Genomic DNA, 12737 nt, shown 5'->3' with positions numbered 1-12737 from the left:
TGGTGTGCCAAAGCAGTGAAACTGGCAGCCATATAATAAATAACCTCACAACGACAGCTGTAGGTGTTCCATTTTATTCTTTAAGAGAACAGCCTGAGTCCTCTCAAAACTCCAATCAAGAGGATTGATATACAAAAGATAGTCAGTCCACTATTTGCTGCTCCTTCCGTTTCCATGACTTCTGCCTCACCTTTTATGGTCATCTGATCTAGCTCACCTCCACCCTATCTTGGCCTCACCCTCGACTGTAACCTAACCTGGATGCCTGACCTCCTGACCATCCAGCAGAAAGCCCATTCCCACCTCCACCTCCTGAAACTCCTGTCTGGCTGGACAAGGGGATTACATTCTTCCACCATCCTCCACACCTACAAATCCCTCATCTGTTATGTGAGCATTGCCTGGATCTCTGCTCCGACACGTTTTTACAAGGCCCTCCAAATCCTCAAATGCCATGCACTCTGCCTTCTCTTCCGTATCTGCCTTCCTTCCCCTACAAGGCTCCCGTATGACTCATCCCATTCCCCCACCTCTTCTTTTCCTCCACCATCTCTGCATTCCTTACACTGTCTGCAGGCTTGATCCCCCCCCCCCCCCCACACCCTGGTTTCCTCTCCATCCCCCCTTCTGCCCGTTACCATGGCTCTATCGCTGTATCCCTCCATCTCTCCACCTCCACACACTCCATCTCCTTCATCAGGGCAATTTTCAGCACCTCCCCCTCCCGTATGTTGAACATCGCTGTGACATCTACCCTCCCTTCCAACTTTAACCTTACCTTATTCCCTCCCCTCCCCAGGGCCCCCCTTTTCCTCTCCCCCCTTCTCCCAGAGCGGATTTTCCTCCTCCCCCCCCCCCCCCACTGAGTCCCTGCACCCTCTCCTCAACTGTGTCCCTCCCACGCCCTTCCCTCCCCAGCCGTCTTTGTAGCTCGCCCGACAGTCACCCCCCTAACCCCCCTCTAACTCTCCTCCCTTCTTCCCTTCTCCCTCATCTCCATGCCCCTGGTAAATCCTGTGTTTTGCTCATCGTCATCAGTGTGCTATGTCAGTGGTGCTGTTCTCCTGCACACCAAGAGCTGTGGTTTTAATTGTGTGCTGGAGTTGTACATAGTGTTACTGTCAGTGATCGTTATGTGCTATGTCATCCATCGATACTATTATACTGCTTGTGTTCTTTTAATTGTCGCAGTGTGTGGTTTTTTGTGCTGAATACTTTTTACGATTTTGGTCTCAAGTTTACAGTCGTCCCCTTTTTGTCTGTTTTCGTCCATTATGTTCCCCTTTTTTATATTTTTGTCTGCTGTATTTTCTCCTTTGTAATTTTAAATGTCTTCCGTTGTATCATTATTGTCTTTTGGCTGAAGATCAGTGCATATGCTGCTGCCAGCCTGTCCCAGATGGGGAACTGAAATTCAATAAAGAGAAAAAAAAAAAGAAACAGAAAAAAAAAACTTTCGTTGCTGGCAAAAAGTGATAAGTGGTTAAGTACTAAAATTCACCAGTATCTTCCTATCCCAATATTTTGAAACATAGCTCAACAATCATGTTGTAACTGGGGTTCGTACCACTAGTTAAGTATAGTGAATAGTCAGCGCTAAAGGCTGAGAACTAAGGTAGAAAGTGCTTCGTGTTACCTTGTCTTTTTTCAACGACTTTCATCAGATAAAGGCATATTATGTAGACTCAGACAGCAGATTAGCTATATTCTATTTTTATCGTATACTAGCTCTGCCCAGAGTAGCATCCGTTGGTATAAGGGTTGTTGGCACAGTAGCATGGAGTGTTCGATCAGCGGGCTGGATGCCCTCTGTAAAGAAATCTGAGTAGAGGAATCAACGATCAAGTACAACGGACGTCATGTGACATCTAGCCAGATCAAACGCATCGTATAATACCTAACAAAATGAAAAATCCGGGTGGTGGGCGAGTGTAAGGGGGGGGGGGGTGGAGTCTATGATAAGTAATCAAAAAGTCCTGTGTCCCAGGTTCGAAATCCGCCACCGCTCAAATTTTGACTAATAGTCAGCATTGGCGGACCAAGCCATTTAGCATGAGAAGTTAACCTCATTCTGCCAATATCCTTGTCAAAGACGACGGAGGAGCGGACAGAGGTTCGCGGGACTCTCATGTCATTTACGTGTCAAACTGGCCCTAAAGGTGGAAGAATAAAGAGTGATCAATGGCACGAAGATGCAGAAGGCAATGGAAACCACTGCATTAAAGACACATAATGTGTATCCACAGTACATGTGACCTGCAATTGGAAAACTGTAAAGACGATCTCTCCATTGGAGAAAGATTTCGAATGTCCAGGAAGGAGCAACAAAGTGGAAGGTAACCATGAGAAAAATACTCAATAACCAACATTCTACGAGTCGAGGCGTGGGATGTCAGAAGCTAGAACGTGGTATGGAAGCTAGAAAATCTGGAAAAAAATGCAAAGACCTGGTAAAATAACTATAGCGTAATATCAACAGGAAGGTAGGCACAAGAGTGTGTTCCTGTTAACAGTTCAATGATATGGTGTTCTGAGCAGAATCTGCAGCAAACCAACACCGACAGCGATAGTCCAGGCATACATGCCGACTTCACTAGCTGAAGATAAAGAGACAGAGAAAGTATATGAGGATATTGCACAGGTTATGCAATACTTAAAGGAACATGAAAATCTAATAGTCGTGGGGTCTGGAATGTGGTCTTAGAGCAAGGAGTAAGAGAAAGGGTTGCAGGAGAGTATGCGCTTGCTACCAGGAATGAGAGAGGAGAAAGACTAATTGAGTTCTGTAATAAATTTCAGCTAGTAATAGCAAATATTTTGCTCAAGAAACACAAGAGGAGGAGGTATACCGGGAAAAGGCCAGAAGACACAGGAAGATATCATTTAGCTCACATCATCGTCAGGCAGAGATTCCGAAATGAGATACTGGATTGTAAGGCATACCCAGGAGCAGATATTGATTCAGATCACGATTTAGTAGTGATGACGAGTAGCTGAAATTTAACAGACTAGACGGGAAGAATGAATACGCAAAGAAGTGGAATGCAAGAATATAAGGAATGAAGAGTTAAGCTTGAAGTTCTCTAAGGCCATAAATACTGCAATAAGGAATAGCTCAGTAGGCAATACAGCTGAAGGGGAATGACATCTCTAAATAGGGCATCCACAGAACCTGGACAGAACAACATACGTACAAAGAAGGAATCTCTGAAAAGACCATGTATTACACAAGAAATACATTTGATCCATGAAAGAAGGAAGCACAAAAATGTAAATGAAAAATCAGAAATACAGACACAGAAGTCGCTGAGGAATGAAATAAATAAGAAGTGCAACCAAGCTAAGACGAAATGGCCGCAAGAAGAATGTAAAGAAACTGAAAAAGAAACGAATGTCGGAAGGATTGTCTTAGCTTATAGGAAAGTCGAACAACCTTCGGTGAAATTAAAGGCAAGGGTGGTAACGTTAAGGGTGCAATGGGAATTCCACTGCTAAATGCAGGTGAGAGACCTGTGAGGTTGAGAGATTACATTGAAAGCCTCTGTCTGGTGTGATAGAAGAAGAAATAGGAGTCGATTTAGAAGAGATAGGGGATCCAGTATTAGAAGTGGTATTTAAAAAAAGCTTAGGAAGACTTAATATCAAATTAGGTAGAAAAGAAAGAACACATTCCACCCAAATTTCTAAAATCAGTGGGGGGAAAGTGGGCACAAAACGACTGCTCACGTTGTTGTTAAGAATATATGAGTTTGGTGATATAACATCTGACTTTCGGAAAAGCATCGTCCATACATTCCCGAAGACTGAATGGTGGACAAGTGCGAGAATCATCGCACAATCAGCTAAATACTTCATGCATCCAAGTTGCTGACAAATTAATATACAGAAGAATAGAAAAGAAAATTGAAGGTCTGTTACATGAGGATCCCTTTGGCTTTGGGACGTTGCGTTTTGTAATAGAAGGAAGACTAAAGGAAAATCGAGACACGTTAATAGAATTTGTCGACTGGAAAAAGCATTCGACAATGTATTCGAAATTCTGTGGAAAAGAGTACTGTATGAAAATTTGAAGTAAATCGGTCAAGAAGTTTTCAAGCTTCTTGTTAATAAATTTTCTCCTTCATATTTCACATATTTGGCAACGGCCTCGCTGCAGTGGGTACACTGGTTCCCATGAGATCACCGAAGTTAAGCGCTGTCGGGTGTGGTCGGCAGTTGGATGGGTGCCCATCCAGGCCGCCATGCGCTGTTGCCATTTTTCGGGGTGTACTCAGCCTCGTGATGCCAATTGAGGAGCTACTCGACCGAATAGTAGCGGCTTCGGTCAAGAATACCATCATAACGACCGGGAGAGCGGTGTGCTACCCCACGCCCCTCCTATCCGCATCCTCCTCTGAGGATGACACGGCGGTCGGATGGTCCCGGTAGGTCACTCGTGACCTGAAGACGGAGTGCATATTTCACATATTTATTTGTATGTTACAGGTATTAAAAGAATGTATACAGAAACAGGTGCATATTCAGTAGCAACGTTCTGTCAAAATATCGAAAAAATTAACGAAGAAATTTCGGAGATTTATAATTTTAAACGAATGGAAAATGGAAATGAGCGTTTGGCGTCATTGGCCGGGAGGCCCCTTGCGGGGCAGGTCCGGCCGCCTTGTTGCAGGTCTTATTACATTCGACGCCACATTGGGTGCCCTGTGCGCCGGATGGGGACGAAATGATGATGAAGACAACACAACACCAAGTCCCTGAGGGGAGAAAGTCTCTGACCCAGCCGGGAATCGAACCCGGGCCCGTAGGACGGCTATCCGTCAAGCTGACCACCCAGCTATCAACACGGACATTTTAAATGAATGAACATTTACATTTGTACAGAATCGTAAATCTCTGGAAGTTCTTCTCCGATTACTTTGAAATTCTGACGCAAGGTGGATTCATATCAGGCGATCTGCGTGGCCAACTCATTCGCTAGAGGAAGGTTCAAAGTTCCGACACAGCCGCTCTGTTGTTCTTTCGTAGCAACATGGTGAAGACACCACAAGAAAATTCATTTTATGTGTTGAAATTTGGGCGAAGTCGACCCGTCGTTGAATTGCAACATGCATTCCGCCGTCGTTTCAGCAAGAAGTCACATCTGCACAAGCAGGTTTATGACTGGTAGAAAAAGTTCTTCGAAGTTGTTGCGTATGTAAAGTGAAGAGCACAGGTCGACCACATATCTCTGATGAAAATGTCGAGCGTATCCGAGATGCGTTCAGACAGAGACCTCGTAAGTCCACAAGAAGGACAGGCAAGTAACTTCAACTTCCTCGAACAACGGTGCGGCGTGCTCCGAAACGACGCCTTAAAGTTTTAGTTACTGCAGCAATTGTGACCTGACGACGAATTTTGCGTTACAGTTCTCCAGGATACGGCAGAGGACACTTTTCCCGAATGACTCATCTTTTCGACGTTTAATGTTTTGGGTAAAGTAATGTAACATATTGCGGGTCACAAAGTACTGGCGCTTTGTGCCATTTCTGTTCACAAAGTTTATGGAGGACCTTTCTTATTTGCGGAGGACAAAGAGACAGGAAATTCATACTAGTACGTGCTGCAAAATTGCTTGTTTCTTCAACTTCACGAACAGTCTAATGACTTCATTTTTATGTACGAAGGCGCCCTGCCTCACTTTTACCTTAAAGTGCGGCGTTATCTTGACAACATCGTCCAACAATGTTGGTTTGTAAGAAGTGGACAACAAGATCTCGTTAATCGATTTTGGCCTTCCAGGTCACCACACCTTATACCTTGCGATTTTTTTCGGTGAGGTTCATTAAAGACAGTCACTGTCCTACATATGGCAGCTACCCTTCAAGATCTAAGAAATCGAACTGTTGAAGCTGTTGATTCGATAGGCAGCGACCAGTTGACACGCACGTGTTGTGAAATTGGCTACCGTTTAGATACATCTCAAGCGACGCATGGTGTTCGTTTTGAGTTTATGTTATATTGTTTGTGTGAACATAAATCTTTGAAGCTTTGGTTATCCACTGACCAACACAGTGTATTTTTATCATTTGTAGTTTGTCTGTAACTAGCAATTGAGTCGCTTCTTTCTCTTTGAATCACCCTTTATGTTTACTGGAGTGCCATGAGGTATATAAACTTTTATACTATATAATACACATAGTAAATAAAAATGTTAATATATAATACTATAGATTTAACAGAAAGCATATAAACTCACGTGGAACTATTATAACAAAAAGTTCATATCCATTAACGCAAAATTAAGGCACTACAAGACTGTCGTATTTCCGGAGGCACTGTATGCATCTGAAACAACACAAATAGGTGGGCAAACTAAAATCAGAGAAATAGAGAAACGAGAAAGGAAAATTCTCAGGAAAATTTTTGGTCCGATGCAAGTGCAAGGAAACTGGAAGAAGAGACCTACATCAGAATTATGTAAATACACAGACAAGATTACGGATACAATAAGGAAAAGAAGAATGAAGTTCTATGGACATATCCACAGGGTGAAGGAAAACAGAATTTCAAACCGAACTCTTAAAGTCATCAACTCACGCAGGGGAAAAAAATTGATAAAAGAAGTTGAAGGTGACCTCAGAAAAGCACACATAACAGTGAACGATGCAGGAAATAGAACTTATTTCAGAAACATAATCCGAAAACATAAATTTTGACACCATAACACAGAAGAGACCAGGATGCAAATGGACAGCGGAGCGAAAGAAACAACACAGTGAACACACGAAGAAAATTAGGGCTCAGAAAAAACATAAACAATCATCGTACGGAAATTCAAGTTCAAACGCTCTCTTTAAATGGGAATAATCGTAATAATAATAATAATAAATACTATATATTTAAATACCACATGGCTCTCCAGTAGGTGTATTAAAACATTTATGGAACATAATCGAGATGTCAGTTCGTGCACTAAATCCAGCACCGGCACTTGTTGTTGTTGTTGTGGTCTTCAGTCCTGAGACTGGTCTGATGCAGCTCTCCATGCTACTCTATCCTGTGCAAACTTCTTCATCTCCCAGTACCTACTGCAACCTACATCCTTCTGAATCTGCTTAGTGTATTCATCTCTTGGTCTCCCTCTACGATTTTTACCCTCCACGATGCCCTCCAATACTAAATTGGTGATCCCTTGATGCCTCAGAACATGTCCTACCAACCGATCCCTTCTTCTGGTCAAGTTGTGCCACAAACTTCTCTTCTCCCCAATTCTATTCAATACTTCTTCATTAGTTATGTGATCTACCCATCTAATCTTCAGCATTCTTCTGTAGCACCACATTTCGAAAGCTTCTATTCTCTTCTTGTCCAAACTACGTATTTACCGACCATGTTTCACTTCAATACATGGCTACACTCCATACAAATACTTTCAGAAATGACTTCCTGACACTTAAATCTATACTCGATGTTAACAAATTTCTCTTCTTCAGAAACGCTTTCCTTGCCATTGCCAGTCTACATTTTATATCCTCTCTACTTCGACGATCAGCAGTTATTTTGCTCCCCAAATAGCAAAACTCCTTTACTACTTTAAGTGTCTCATTTCCTAATCTAATACCCTCAACATCACCCGACTTAATTCGACTACATTCCATTATCATCGTTTTGCTTTTGTTGATGTTCATCTTATATCCTCCTTTCAAGACACTATCCATTCCGTTCAACTGCTCTTCCAAGTCCTTTGCTGTCTCTGACAGAATTACAATGTCATCGGCGAACCTCAAAGTTTTTATTTCTTCTCCATGGATTTTAATACCTGCTCCGAATTTTTCTTTTGTTTCCTTTACTGCTTGCTCAATATACAGATTGAATAACATCGGGGAGAGGCTACAACCCTGTGTCACTCCCTTCCCAACCACTGCTTCCCTTTCATGCCCCTCGACTCTTATAACTGCCATCTGGTTTCTGTACAAATTGTAAATAGCCTTTCATTCCCTGTATTTTACCCCTGCCACCTTTAGAATTTGAAAGAGAGTATTCCAGTCAACATTGTCAAAAGCTTTCTCTAAGTCTACAAATGCTAGAAATGTAGGTTAGCCTTTTCTTAATCTAGCTTCCAAGATAAGTCGTAAGGTCAGTATTGCCTCACGTGTTCCAGTATTTCTACGGAATCCAAACTGATCTTCCCTGAGGCCGGCTTCTACTAGTTTTTCCATTCGTCTGCAAAGAATTCGTGTTAGTATTTTGCAGCTGTGGCTTATTAAACTGATTGTCCGGTAATTTTCACATCTGTCAACACCTGCTTTCTTTGAGATTGGAATTATTATATTCTTCTTGAAGTCTGAGGGTATTTCACCTGTTTCATACATCTTGCTCACCAGATGGTAGAGTTTTGTCAGGACTGGCTCTCCCAAGGCCGTCAGTAGTTCCAATGGAATGTTGTCTACAAACTCTTCACGCAGTATCGTATCTCCCATTTCATCTTCATCTACATCCTCTTCCATTTCCATAATATTGTCCTCAAGTACATCGCCCTTGTATAGACCCTCTATATACTCCTTCCACCTTTCTGCTTTCCCTTCTTTGCTTAGAACTGGGTTTCCATCTGAGCTCTTGATGTTCATACAAGTGGTTCTCTTATCTCCAAAGGTCTCTTTAATTTTCCTGTAGGCAGTATCTATCTTACCCCTGGTGAGAAAAGCCTCTACATCCTTACATTTGTCCTCTAGCCATGCCTGATTAGCCATTTTGCACTTCCTGTCGATCTCATTTTTGAGACGTTTGTATTCCTTTTTGCCTGCTTCATTTACTGCATTTTTATATCTTCTCCTTTCATCAATTAAATTCAATATTTCTTCTGTTACCCAAGGATTTCTACTAGCCCTCGTCTTTTTACCTATTTGATCCTCTGCTGCCTTCACTACTTCATCCCTCAAAGCTACCCATTCCTCTTCTACTGTATTTCTTTCCCCCATTCCTGTCAATTGTTCCCTCATGCTCTCCCTGAAACTCTGTACAACCCCTGGTTCTCTCAGTTTATGCAGGTCCCATCTCCTTAAATTCCCACCTTTTTGCAGTTTCTTCAGTTTTAATCTACAGGTCATAACCAATAGATTGTGGTCAGAGTCCACATCTGCCCCTGGAAATGTGTTACTATTTAAAACCTGGTTCCTAAATCTCTGTCTTACCATTATATAATCTATCTGATACCTATTAGTATCTCCAGGGTTCTTCCATGTATACAACCTTCTATCATGATTCTTAAACCAAGTGTTAGCTATGATTAAGTTGTGCTCTGTGCAAAATTCTACCAGGCAGCTTTCTCTTTCATTTCTTAGCCCCAATCCATATTCACCTACTACGTTTGCTTCTCTCCCTTTTCCTACACTCGAATTCCAGTCACCCATGACTATTAAATTTTCGTCTCCCTTCACTATCTGAATAATTTCTTTTATTTCATCATACATTTCTTCAATTTCTTCGTCATCTGCAGAGCTAGTTGGCATATAAACTTGTACTACTGCAATAGACATGGGCTTCGTGTCTATCTTGGCCACAATAATACGTTCACTTGGCTGTTTGTAGTGGCTTACCCGCATTCCTATTTTCCAATTCATTATTAAACCTACTCCTGCATTACCCCTATTTGACTTTGTGTTGATAACCCTGTAGTCACCTGACCAGAAGTCTTGTTCCTCCTGCAACCGAGCTTCACTAATTCCCACTATATCTAACTTTAACTTATCCATTTCCCTTTTTAAATTTTCTAACCTACCTGCCCGATTAAGGGATCTGACATTCCACGCTCCGATCCGTAGAATGCCAGTTTTCTTTCTCCTGATAACGACATCCTCCGTAGTAGTCCCCGCCCGGAGGTCCGAATGGGGGACTATTTTACTTCCGGAATATTTTACCCAAGAGGACGCCATCATCATTTAATCATACAGTAAAGCTGCATGCCCTCGGGAAAAATTACCGCTGTAGTTTCCCCTTGCTTTCAGCCGTTCGCAGTACCAGCACAGCAAGGCCGTTTTGGTTATTGTTACAAGGCCAGATCAGTCAATCATCCAAACTGTTGCCCTTGCAACTACTGAAAAGGCTGCTGCCCCTCTTCAGGAACCACACGTTTGTCTGGCCTCTCAACAGATACCCCTCCGTTGTGGTTGTACGTACGGTATGGCTATCTGTATCGCTGAGGCACGCAAGCCTCCCCACCAACGGCAAGGTCCATTGTTCATTGGGGGGGGGGGGGAGGAGTGCTATAGAAGCAGCGTGGCTGAGTATTTCTGCAGGGGACTTCCAACCACTAGTTCAGTCCACGCCACGTCGAGCTGCTGGACTATGCTGAGCGAAGAAGGTCCTTCATGATATTACCAGGTATATCATGTCTTTTGTGGCAACGGCTTTTCCGCAGTGGATAGACCGGTTCCCGTGAGATCACCGAAGTTAAGTGCTGTTGGGCGTGGCCAGCACTTGGATGGGTGACCATCCAGCCGCCATGCGCTTTTGCCATTTTTCGGGGTGCACTCAGCCTCGTGATGCCAATTGAGGAGCTACTCGACCGAATAATAGCGGCTTCGGTCAAGAATACCATATTACGACCGGGAGAGCGGTGTGCTGCCACCATGCCCCTCCTATCCGCATCCTCCTTTGAGGATGACACGGCGGTCGGATGGTCCCGGTAGGCCACTCGGGGCCTGAAGACGGAGTATCATGTCTTTTCTCGTCCCCGAGTATAATTATGCTGTCGTCAACTGTTAAATTATGAAATAGAGGCTACCTATTTCAACCCAGCTTTATCAAGTCCGCATTAGATGCGTATTAAAGCAGCAGGAGAGATTTATTTTGGATTTCGTTTGTTAATTTCTTTGACTAGTAGTCAGAACATCACGGATCCCGGCTTAGAACCCATTCATTACTTAAATCATCGGCAATGGCGCTCGAAGACTTCCGGCATAAGAAGCCGTACTCCCAATGGTCTTGTCAAAGAGGGCGGAGGAGCAAACAGAGGTTCAAGGCACTCTCTTGCCCTTCGAGCGGGAAGCTGTCGCTAAAAGGCAGAATAACCAGCGACTTTCAGCGACGTGAGGATGCAGAAGCCAATGGAAACCACTGCACTTAAGACACATAATGTGTATCGACAGGGAACGTCGCCTGTAACAGAAAAATGTCATGGGCGTCGCTGTCAAAATATAACAAATTAGTTGCCATTTGATCTCCAGGAGGGGCTGCCAAGGCGGAGGTGATGATGAGAAAATGATGGCTAAGTAACCAAGGGATAACATCCTAAGAATCGAAACATGGAATTTGAAAATTCTGAATGTATTACTGTTATCGGACCATTTTTCCGGAAACAGTCAATTTAACTTATGCAAATTCATAATGAAAGTCCGATTTTATCAGGATATTTAACTGACACCGAGGAATACGGTAAACAGCAGTAGGCGTACTGGTGACTGTCGGTAAACGACCAATGCAACTTTACTACTCTTTTCCTATGAATTCGGATTGCGTGCCTTTGTAAAAGTGACGTTGAAAAATTCTCCACTACAATAAGTCACTTGGATCAGAGAGGCAGTAGAGTTGATCGACCCTTAGCCAGTTTGGGAAAGACTCTTGAGACAAAGCTGAGGGTCAACAGCCATCGGCCATCTTTCTGTAGTGCTGCCTCAGGGCATCTGGCCGCATGGTGTAAAAACACAGATGACGTATCTCGTGGGGGAAAACTCCTGGAAAACACAATTTGCGACCTGGGAATGGAGTGCGAAGGCCCGCCTTTTGGCCGAAGACACCATTGTGATCAAAATGTACACGGCTGGCCGTTTCTCCAGGATGCACAGAAGACTAGAAACAAACATCTCGACGATGTATTGGGGGCGTGTAGTCCTTGTCCTTTAAAAACGTAAGACACTACTGAACGTTTTGACAGGGCAAACAACAAACGTTTTCGCAGTGTAAAAAGCTACCAGCATTGGCAAACGTAAATAAATCGAAAGATCGGAAGAGACACCGGATAGTGTCGATTAAGAGCCCCAGAGATAGTGTTACGCGACTTTTTTCTATAGAGGGTGGCAGGATGTACATTATTTTTAACTATTTAGAGGAAGGGGACTCTTCTTTTGTAAGAAGTAGTTTTATCGTTCTGTGCTTCGAAGATCCGATCACAATCAGTAACAGACACAAAATGTGGCAATATGAGATTTCTCTTTAATTAACATTCCATTAGAATTAACTTCATCTTCAGGAGTCTTCGTCGTTAGATTTCCACGCTACTGACTCCGTCGGGCTGACAAGCCATCTGAGCTGATGTATTGGGGATTTAGAAAATTTTCTTGCTGATGTCTCTTAGCTGCTGATGAGAGTCGTTGGTTCCGCCAGTGATTGATTCTGCAGTCACTTCATCCTCCACCTCGAGCATTAGGGTGAGATCGAGCCGCAAAGTGGAAATGATGTCTAGCGACGATAACATCATTTTGTAGTAATCCAGTTACATCAAAATTCACTCTGAAGATTTGTATTTTATTTTGTGTATATGTGTGTTGTGTTTCATGAGAGGAACCAGTTTTAATGTGAAGGTGAAAACTGAGAAATTTCATGTTATTTTGCCCGCATCTCGTGGTCGTGCGGTAGCGTTCTCGCTTCCCACGTCCGGGTTCCCGGGTTCGATTCCCGGCGGGGTCAGGGATTTTTTCTGCCTCGTGATGGCTGGGTGTTGTGTGCTGTCCTTAGGTTAGTTAGGTTTAAGTAGTTCTAAG

This window comes from Schistocerca nitens, chromosome 6 (genome assembly GCF_023898315.1).
Source record: "Schistocerca nitens isolate TAMUIC-IGC-003100 chromosome 6, iqSchNite1.1, whole genome shotgun sequence".
Taxonomy (NCBI): domain Eukaryota; kingdom Metazoa; phylum Arthropoda; class Insecta; order Orthoptera; family Acrididae; genus Schistocerca; species Schistocerca nitens.
Note: the sequence above shows the minus strand (reverse complement) of the source record.